At 36.5% G+C, this 8,100-nt stretch overlaps 1 non-coding gene across 1 annotated transcript; it reads right to left on the reverse strand.

The window, feature by feature from the left end:
• Positions 1 to 2,899: 2,899 nt before the first annotated feature.
• Positions 2,900 to 2,972, reverse strand: trnak-uuu (transfer RNA lysine (anticodon UUU)). The gene has a single exon. It is a non-coding gene; the product is annotated as a tRNA-Lys (tRNA).
• Positions 2,973 to 8,100: the final 5,128 nt, after the last annotated feature.

Here is an 8,100-nt window from a genome sequence, read left to right on the forward strand (position 1 = left end):
AAACTGACTCTTTTCTAGCATTAGAATATTTAAAAAAACATTGTGCATTCTATAAAGGAATACAAATATAATTTATAAATGTAAAAGGAGTCACTCCTGGAACTGGGGTAGATACATTGGCTGACTATGCATTGAATGTGATCAGTTTGCTCATTTGTCTATGCATTGACAACAGCGCTCCCTCTGGGCGCTCTCTCTCTCTCTCTCTCTCTCTCTCTCTCTCTCTCTCTCTCTCTCTCTCTCTCTCTCTCTCTCTCTCTCTCTCTCTCTCTCTCTCTCTCTCTCTCTCTCTCTCTCGTTCAATTAAGTTGTCAAAGGAGAAATTATTGGTAAACTTTTTTTTGGCAATAAGTTCTAAAGGAAAGTTATGGAAATTTGTCAGAAAAAGATAGTTTTGCTGGAATTTCTTTTGGATGTTTCAACAGGAGATTATGAAAACTTATCTGCAAAATAATCACTCATATGCTTGGGTTTAGATCATTTCTCTCAGGACCCCTGAAGATCTCTCACTTAAAGTCCAGCTGGAAATTGGTGTATTTGTTCAAATGTCATTTATATATTTTTCTTTTTCTCAGATAATTAAACTCTTTTGATCAGATATTTTGCTTGGTGAAACCATTTTGGTAAAGTTTACAATTTTACTGTATACTTGTTATTACTGCTGCTAAGAAGCAGTCAATAAATGCAGGTCAGTTCAATCACAAGTTGAATTGCATGCTGTTATTTGCACCAAGACCTGAACTTGATGCACAACCTCAGGCAAGTTAGCATTGCATGGAATAAAGTCATCTTACTGGAATGAAAAAACAACAGTCTCAAACAAACACCTTCACCTTGACTGATTTTCTCATCATGTTCCATTATCACAAGCAAGGAAAACTTCACAGCCTTAACTAATAATTGGTCCCAAGCTAAGGAGGAAATTCAATTACCTCAGTATATTCAGAAAAGAAACTAGAAAGCTATTTCCCCTTCATAGATGATATTACAACCTCTGTTATACATAGATGTAAGCCCCAAGCAATTGTGTTGAAAGTAAAACTGTAAAAGCATGTGCCTTGAACAGCCTTTAAACAATGTACACCAAATTGATAAGCAAGAAGATGATTGATTCAGAGCCAAAGATAATGGCTTGCCATGCTATTATATGTTGTTACCCACTTAAACTACATTAAAAAATTGACTTAAAAGATAAAATGTGAGTAGGAAACCTTCAGTCTTGCAGTCTTTTTAAAGTAGAAAGTACAAAAAGTTATTTCATGTGATCATAATCTCATAAATGGATTGTTATTTTGAAATCAAGGTGAGTACATTTTAAAAATATTTTTGCTAGGATAATATATGAAAGCTTTGGCAGAGGTTACTGAGAAGTTAATCTCTAATGTTAATGCATTGAATTTATTAAGTGTTCCCAAAACATGTGAAGTGAAAATTTTGTCGTGTTGATATTAAACCTTTGTGTAGTATAAAGTCTTGGCATTGGTGTCAGTGAGGAATACAGTAAATGGATCATTGTAATAGACAATGCAACAGAACTACTTCACAAGCAAATTGTTTCATAATATCCTAAAGTTCCTGCTGAAATATTTTTCATTATCTTCCCAATTGGAGAAAGTACTGAAAAATATTTATATTTTACATTATCCATGGTGTAATCTACAAAGTGAATCTAGTTACTGTAAATAATCTTTAACAATGAATTCAGAATCACTCCTTTTTATAATCATTACACCACAACTAAAATTAATTTATGTTTAAAAACAAGCAGTGGTTCACCACCTACCTCAGGACACAAAGGTATGAAATTGTACTGAAGTAGGTAAGAGTCAGTCACAGTGAGTAATGGATTTAAATGATGAACATTAGTTAAGACAAGTGCTGCCAACATCCCAAATTTTTGATTGTGGTGTTTGTGGAGAGTGGTTGTAGAGAGTGGTTGCAGAAATCCCACTGATCACGACACAATAAATGTGAAAGCAGAGAATGAAGAATCACATAATTGTTTTGAGAAATGATTTTTTTAATTAATTTGACTACCACTAGATTTGTGAAAAAAATAATGAATGCAAAGTATATTTTTAGAGATCTTATATGAAAATCACACTTGATCTTTTAACTAAAGATAACTGAAGTGAACCTTGACTGCACATTGCAGTAGAAGACTAAGTATACTGGAACAATAAAGGTCACTGTCAATAGGACTGCCAGCCCCAAATAAAACATTTTGTCCTGATATACAGACCATGACAATTTGGATGTCACAATACTTTCAAAAAGCTGCTATAACAACTATGCAATATCCTGGCGAAATAGGTGATAAGCATAGGCTTTCCAATCAAGATAAGTGTAGGTTAAATCAATGGCCAGTTTGCCGCTCAGATCTGCCAACTTCAGTTGCATTGTCTAATCTGGGTCAAGTGACCTGGCATGAAACAAGTATTGACAGCCCATCTTAAAACAATAAACTATTGCACTTGAACCTGTTACATCAGGGTCTCAGGCTGGAAAGGCTGAAATTGCAATGTTAAGGCAGTTTTGAATGGAAGAGTTTAGAAAAATATTATCAAAAATTTTTCAAGTTTTTCAGGGAATATTAAGATCAGAAGATAGCTTTATTAGTCACATGTACATCAAAACACACAGTGAAATGCATCTTTTTTTCTGGAGGCAGCCCACAGGTGTCGCCATGCTTCCGGCGCCAACATAGCATGCCCACAACTTCCTAACCCGCACGTCTTTGGAATGTGGGAAGAAACCGGAGCACCCAGAGGAAACCCACACAGATACGGGGAGAACGTACAAACTCCTTACAGACAGCGGCTGATATTGAACCTGGGCCTCTGGTGCTGTAATAGCGTTACACTAACCATTACATGACTGTGCCTGCCCCAAAAGTGATCGCCTGAACAGGGACTTGAACCCTGGACCCTCAGATTAAAAGTCTGATGCTCTACCAACTGAGCTATCCAGGCTCTACAGAAAGTAGAAGGTAAAAAAAAATTATGAACCGACCTTTGAAAACAACATCTTTTATAAGTGAAGATTTATCAAGGTCTTTAAAAAAATGAGGTGGACAGACACAAGGATTTGAGCAGGGGTTTCCTTGTACATGGGGCCAAGCCAGGTAAAGAAGCAATATAGAAGCACTAATGGTGAATTTGCATAAAGTTGACCAAAACTTCTGGCCTGGGCCCATCAGCAGCATTACTGCCCATGTTCTCCATACACCCCTACTTACCTGGTCCAGACATGAGTGGCCTGCTTGCTAGCCCAAGGTTAACTAGACTCCAGCTGTATGGTCTAGATGGTACCAGGGTTGCCAAAGGGTTTTCAAAACACCTTGGTCCCAAAACAATGCTGAATGTTTTGACACCAACAAACACTCATAACCAATCACTGCAAGCTGTGGAATCTGTGAGGGTAATTTAATTGTTTTTACAAACTATTAAAAATAATCATTTAAAACATTTTAAAATTAGATTAAAAAATCGAAAAACAATTCTAAATGTTTGAAAATGTTAAATTGCAATAGATGATATAAATACCTTTGGGTTAGATTGATTCTAATAAAATCATTCAGAGCTCCACAGACCAAAGACATTAACAAATATTCATCTGAAGACTTTGTTCTTAGATGGATAATACAATAACATCACAAAATGTTCATATAAAAAAGTAAATGACCTTTGTTTAAATTACAACAAAACCCTAAAAAGAAAAGAATGCATCTTTCCAATTGCCTTATAACGGTCACCTTGAGTTGCCCACTCAACTCAATGGGATCTAAGCCAGCACAGGAAGCAAGAAGCAATCTTCCCCAGTGTAAATAAAGCTAACATATTACACTATTTCAATTATGAGCTGCTTTTACAAAAATGCAAGATAATATCACCCTGAAACATTCCATCTATACTGCTTATGAATCTGAATGAAAATGTTCACCTCTACTTTCCAAAGGGTTCATTGGACAGAACATTTTATCATTTCCACCATTCCTATTCTTTTGTTATAATTAAAGTTGCTTTAAAATTATCAACAGACTAATTCTTCATTTTGGAATTTGGCAATAATGCAAAAAGTACATACTGTAGCGCGATGTGAAAGCAAGACACTAGTCGGTGGGCTGCAGAACAAAAACTGATTTATTTTCCCGCTTTGTGCGGGCCTTTTAAGAGGAATGGTTCCCGCCCACCGAAAACGGAAATGACGTATGTGCTACATCATCAAACTTTTCCCGCTCGCGGGTTCTCCCCGTCGCTCAGGGAAGACGAAGGCCCAATGCCATCTTGGGCCTCGCCGCTCCGACGACACACGACCCGACCGCTGAGCCGGTTCGCTTGCTCGGACGGTGAGTAGCTACAATATGATATTTTTCACAGAAAATATGCAAAAATGTCACAATGTAGTAAGCATCTACATAGGCATGTTTTAAAGATTAAGTTAAGTCATTATTAGGAATCCTCTTTTTTGATCGGAAGTTATACTTGTTGCAAAGGACAAAATTAAGTCAACACAATTCAGACCACCTTAAGCATTTCCAGTCTATGTAGTGTACATTGAAAAGTGCTACAAGCCAAAGAAAATGTAAAAAAAAATCATCCAATGAAGTTCTTAGAATGGATGATAGAACATAACAAAAATTCATATAAAAACAATGGCCTTTGTTTAAATGATAGTTCATCTTTGCATTTTTAACCCTGCCATCAAATGGGGTCTGACAATTATACATTTAGTTGTATCTTTATGTTCTATGCCAGCCAAAATATTTCCACATCTACAGTAGAGCAATCTATTTCATATTTATTTTCTGAATTGCTGTTGAATTTGGATTCCCTTTGGTTACACAAGAGACTGTAGATACTGGAATCTGGAGCATTAAACAAACTGCTGGAGGAATTCTGCAGGTCAGGCAGCATTTGTGGAGGGAAATGGATAGTCAACATTTTGGGTCGAAACCCTTCATCCGGACTCATTGGTTCTCTTTAGTTACCTGGTTTAATCAGTTATAAAGCACAACTTTCAACGGTGATTCAGTCTGCTTACATTACCAGCTTACAAGAATTTGTTTCCACTCCAATGGATGATGGGTTATTGACAACATGAAGGGATAAGAAGAGACAAAAAAATAAGATCCCCAAGTAACTCAAGGAGAGTTTATGAAAGAATCGCATAACTCTACTTGATAATTTGGGAGTCACTATTTTTATTCTGGAAACATCTGAAAATGGAGGAGGTGTTTGCATCTTGTTTGTGTCAATTAACCTATTGTCCCTGTTTTTATGTTGGATTTGATGATCCAAACAACAGGAGATTTTCAAGTTCCCTTTTCCTTCAGTCCCAATTTGTAGCTCCAATTGAGCATGCCAATGATGACCAATAAGCATCACTGCATACATTAAAATTGTCGTAATATGGAACTTATATGCCCATGCAGTGAACAAAAGTAGCATAAACCCGATGAAAACAGGATAGCCTTGTTGAAGCAAACTGTTGCCAACCAACTCACTAAAACATGGAGCCTAAATCCAGCAAAACAACTCGGCATTACTATGCACAACAATATATATTGTAAGACATTACATATCAAATCGATACTTATAATCTATTAATAATTAATAAACTACTGAAAGTATATAAATTGATTCCGGTACAATTTTATTTGCACAATAACTTGCAAATACATATAGTATTGCATGCAGTTATTTACATAGACATATGAAGAAAACATTGTGCTCAAATTATCCCATCATCCAACCAGGGTACTAATAGATACAGGGGTATGGGCAGAATCAGAGTGGCGGTCTAGTGAATGCCAGTATAAATGGAATAAATTTGCAACACCAGAAGGCAACATTTCAAAACTATTTCCAGTAATAGCAACTCGACAATATGCTCTGCCAATGCATTATCTGGTAGCCATAATTGATTCATAGCCATTATGGTTATAATGTTAAGATTGTAAAAGCTGCTGTAGAAATGTTTTTCTTTTATAAATACCCAAACTTTAGATCTTGTGTGGAAGATAAATGCAGGAAAAATCATCTCAACATAATAAATGTTGGTGATGTCCAAAATATTTAACATAATTTATTACATTGAGCTATTTTCCTGTATTTACCTTCCACACAAGGTCTAAAATGTGGGAATTAAGATGCATGTTAGACAATATTCTGGTGACAACTATTTGCAATGTATTTTTTCATAGCACAACAAATTTTCAATAGTTCTTACAAAAGGCTCCCTTGAGTATAATGCCATGAGACTAAAGTGGACTAGTAGAGAGAGTTTATATTAGGCCCCGAGTGCCAATGAAATTCTGCACAATTCACTCTCTTAATAAAACTGGTAAACATGAACAAAATACCAGGTCTAAATTAATTGGGTAAACTAAGTATGACACCTGTCTGTATTGTATTTCAATTTCATGCCTTCAGGATCACACATAAAATATTGTCCAAATTTGACTGTCTAATAGAACAAATGTCTGTCACACAATATTACCTTAAAGCATGTGTGGCATGATGCTATTACAGCGCTTGTGACCTGGGTTCAATTCCAGCTACTGTAAGGAGTTTGTACGTTCTCCCTGTGTATGCATGGGTTTCCTCCGGGTGCTCCAGTTTCCTCCCACATTCCAAAGGCGTACGGGTTAGGAAGTTGTGGGCATGCTATGTTGGCGCTAGAAATGTGGCGACACTTGCGGGCTGCCCCCAGAACACTCTCTGCAAAAGATGCATTTCACTGTGTGCTTCGATGTACATGTGACTAATAAAGATATTTTATCTTATCTTTCAATAGATTAGCACTGTGAAACAAAAATAAGAAAGTTCAAAGAATGGAAAGAAATTACATTGATGGAATTATTTTAAGGATCCAAGTTCAAACCTAACCTCAGATACTGCCTATGCAGAGTTTGCACATTCTCTCCAGGGAAGTGTGGGTTTCTTTTAGGTGTTCCAATTTCCTCCCACATTCCAAAGACGCATTGGTAGTTTAATTGGCCACTGTAAATTGCCTACTCATGTAGATTAGCAGCAAAAGGAATCAGAGAGGAGTTGATGGACATGCGTGAGAGAGGACAAATTGCTGGTAATATCAAGAGGGGGAATGAGACTTGGGCGATTGCTCACTTGGGAGCCAGCATGGACTTGATGGACCATATGATGTCTTCCTATGTCATTTGAAGTATAAGATAAAATAGGGCAGTTGAAGTGCACTCCCTATCCACCACTGATTAGTAAATTTCAACCTTTCCCTCTATAGGAAATTAAGAACATATCACATCTACTTGAATGTTTTAATTAATTTTGGGTAAAATTGATAAAATTAGTCTCAAAGCAGCATAGCCCCACATTTGACTCATCATGTACAATATGTTAGAATAAATGCAAGTGATGGTTAGAAACACATTCAAAAGTTTCATAGTAACTGTGAAGATCGGGATCATTGGTTAGAGAAGCAATTCTTCCCTGCCTGTTTGCTGTTGCTTTTCTTATGTTTCTGACTGAAGTACATACACATTCCTGGCTTACTGAACCAGAAATATTTTATATCTTTCAAGTCTTGGTACTTTCCAAAACCAACATTAAATTTTAATTTGCTAAGGTTAAAACTGGGAAATGTTTTAAAATCAGACTACTTTGTGCAGGGATTTTTGGGGAAAGTGAATCACTCACCATCTTCACAAATGTATTTCTAAATATCAATTTTATAATAATTCCTTTCCTTACATACATTTGATGCTGCACCTAAACCACATAGCAATAAAAAAAATCAGAATGACTCTAAGTAAATGATTAACTCCTCTGAGACTATGTTCAGAGGAATTTCATTATAACAGTACATTTGCTGCTGATCAGCAAGGGACAGATATGGTCAGTTGGTCAGGCGTATGGAGCTGGAGAGGGACTCAGATTGTTTGCTTGCAGATGGCAGTGCTGGCTGGCACTGGGCCAAGTCAGCCTGCTCTCTGAGTATCAGCTGCTGCAGAAGACCCAAGTGCTATTTTCATTCTCAATGGGGGCTAAAAGAAACAGCTGAGGGAAGGTTGTGTTTTCGTTTAAAAACAAAATGAAATTTTAATGATTAAAAATTAAACAT

This window comes from Pristis pectinata, chromosome 16 (assembly GCF_009764475.1).
Source record: "Pristis pectinata isolate sPriPec2 chromosome 16, sPriPec2.1.pri, whole genome shotgun sequence".
NCBI lineage: Eukaryota > Metazoa > Chordata > Chondrichthyes > Rhinopristiformes > Pristidae > Pristis > Pristis pectinata.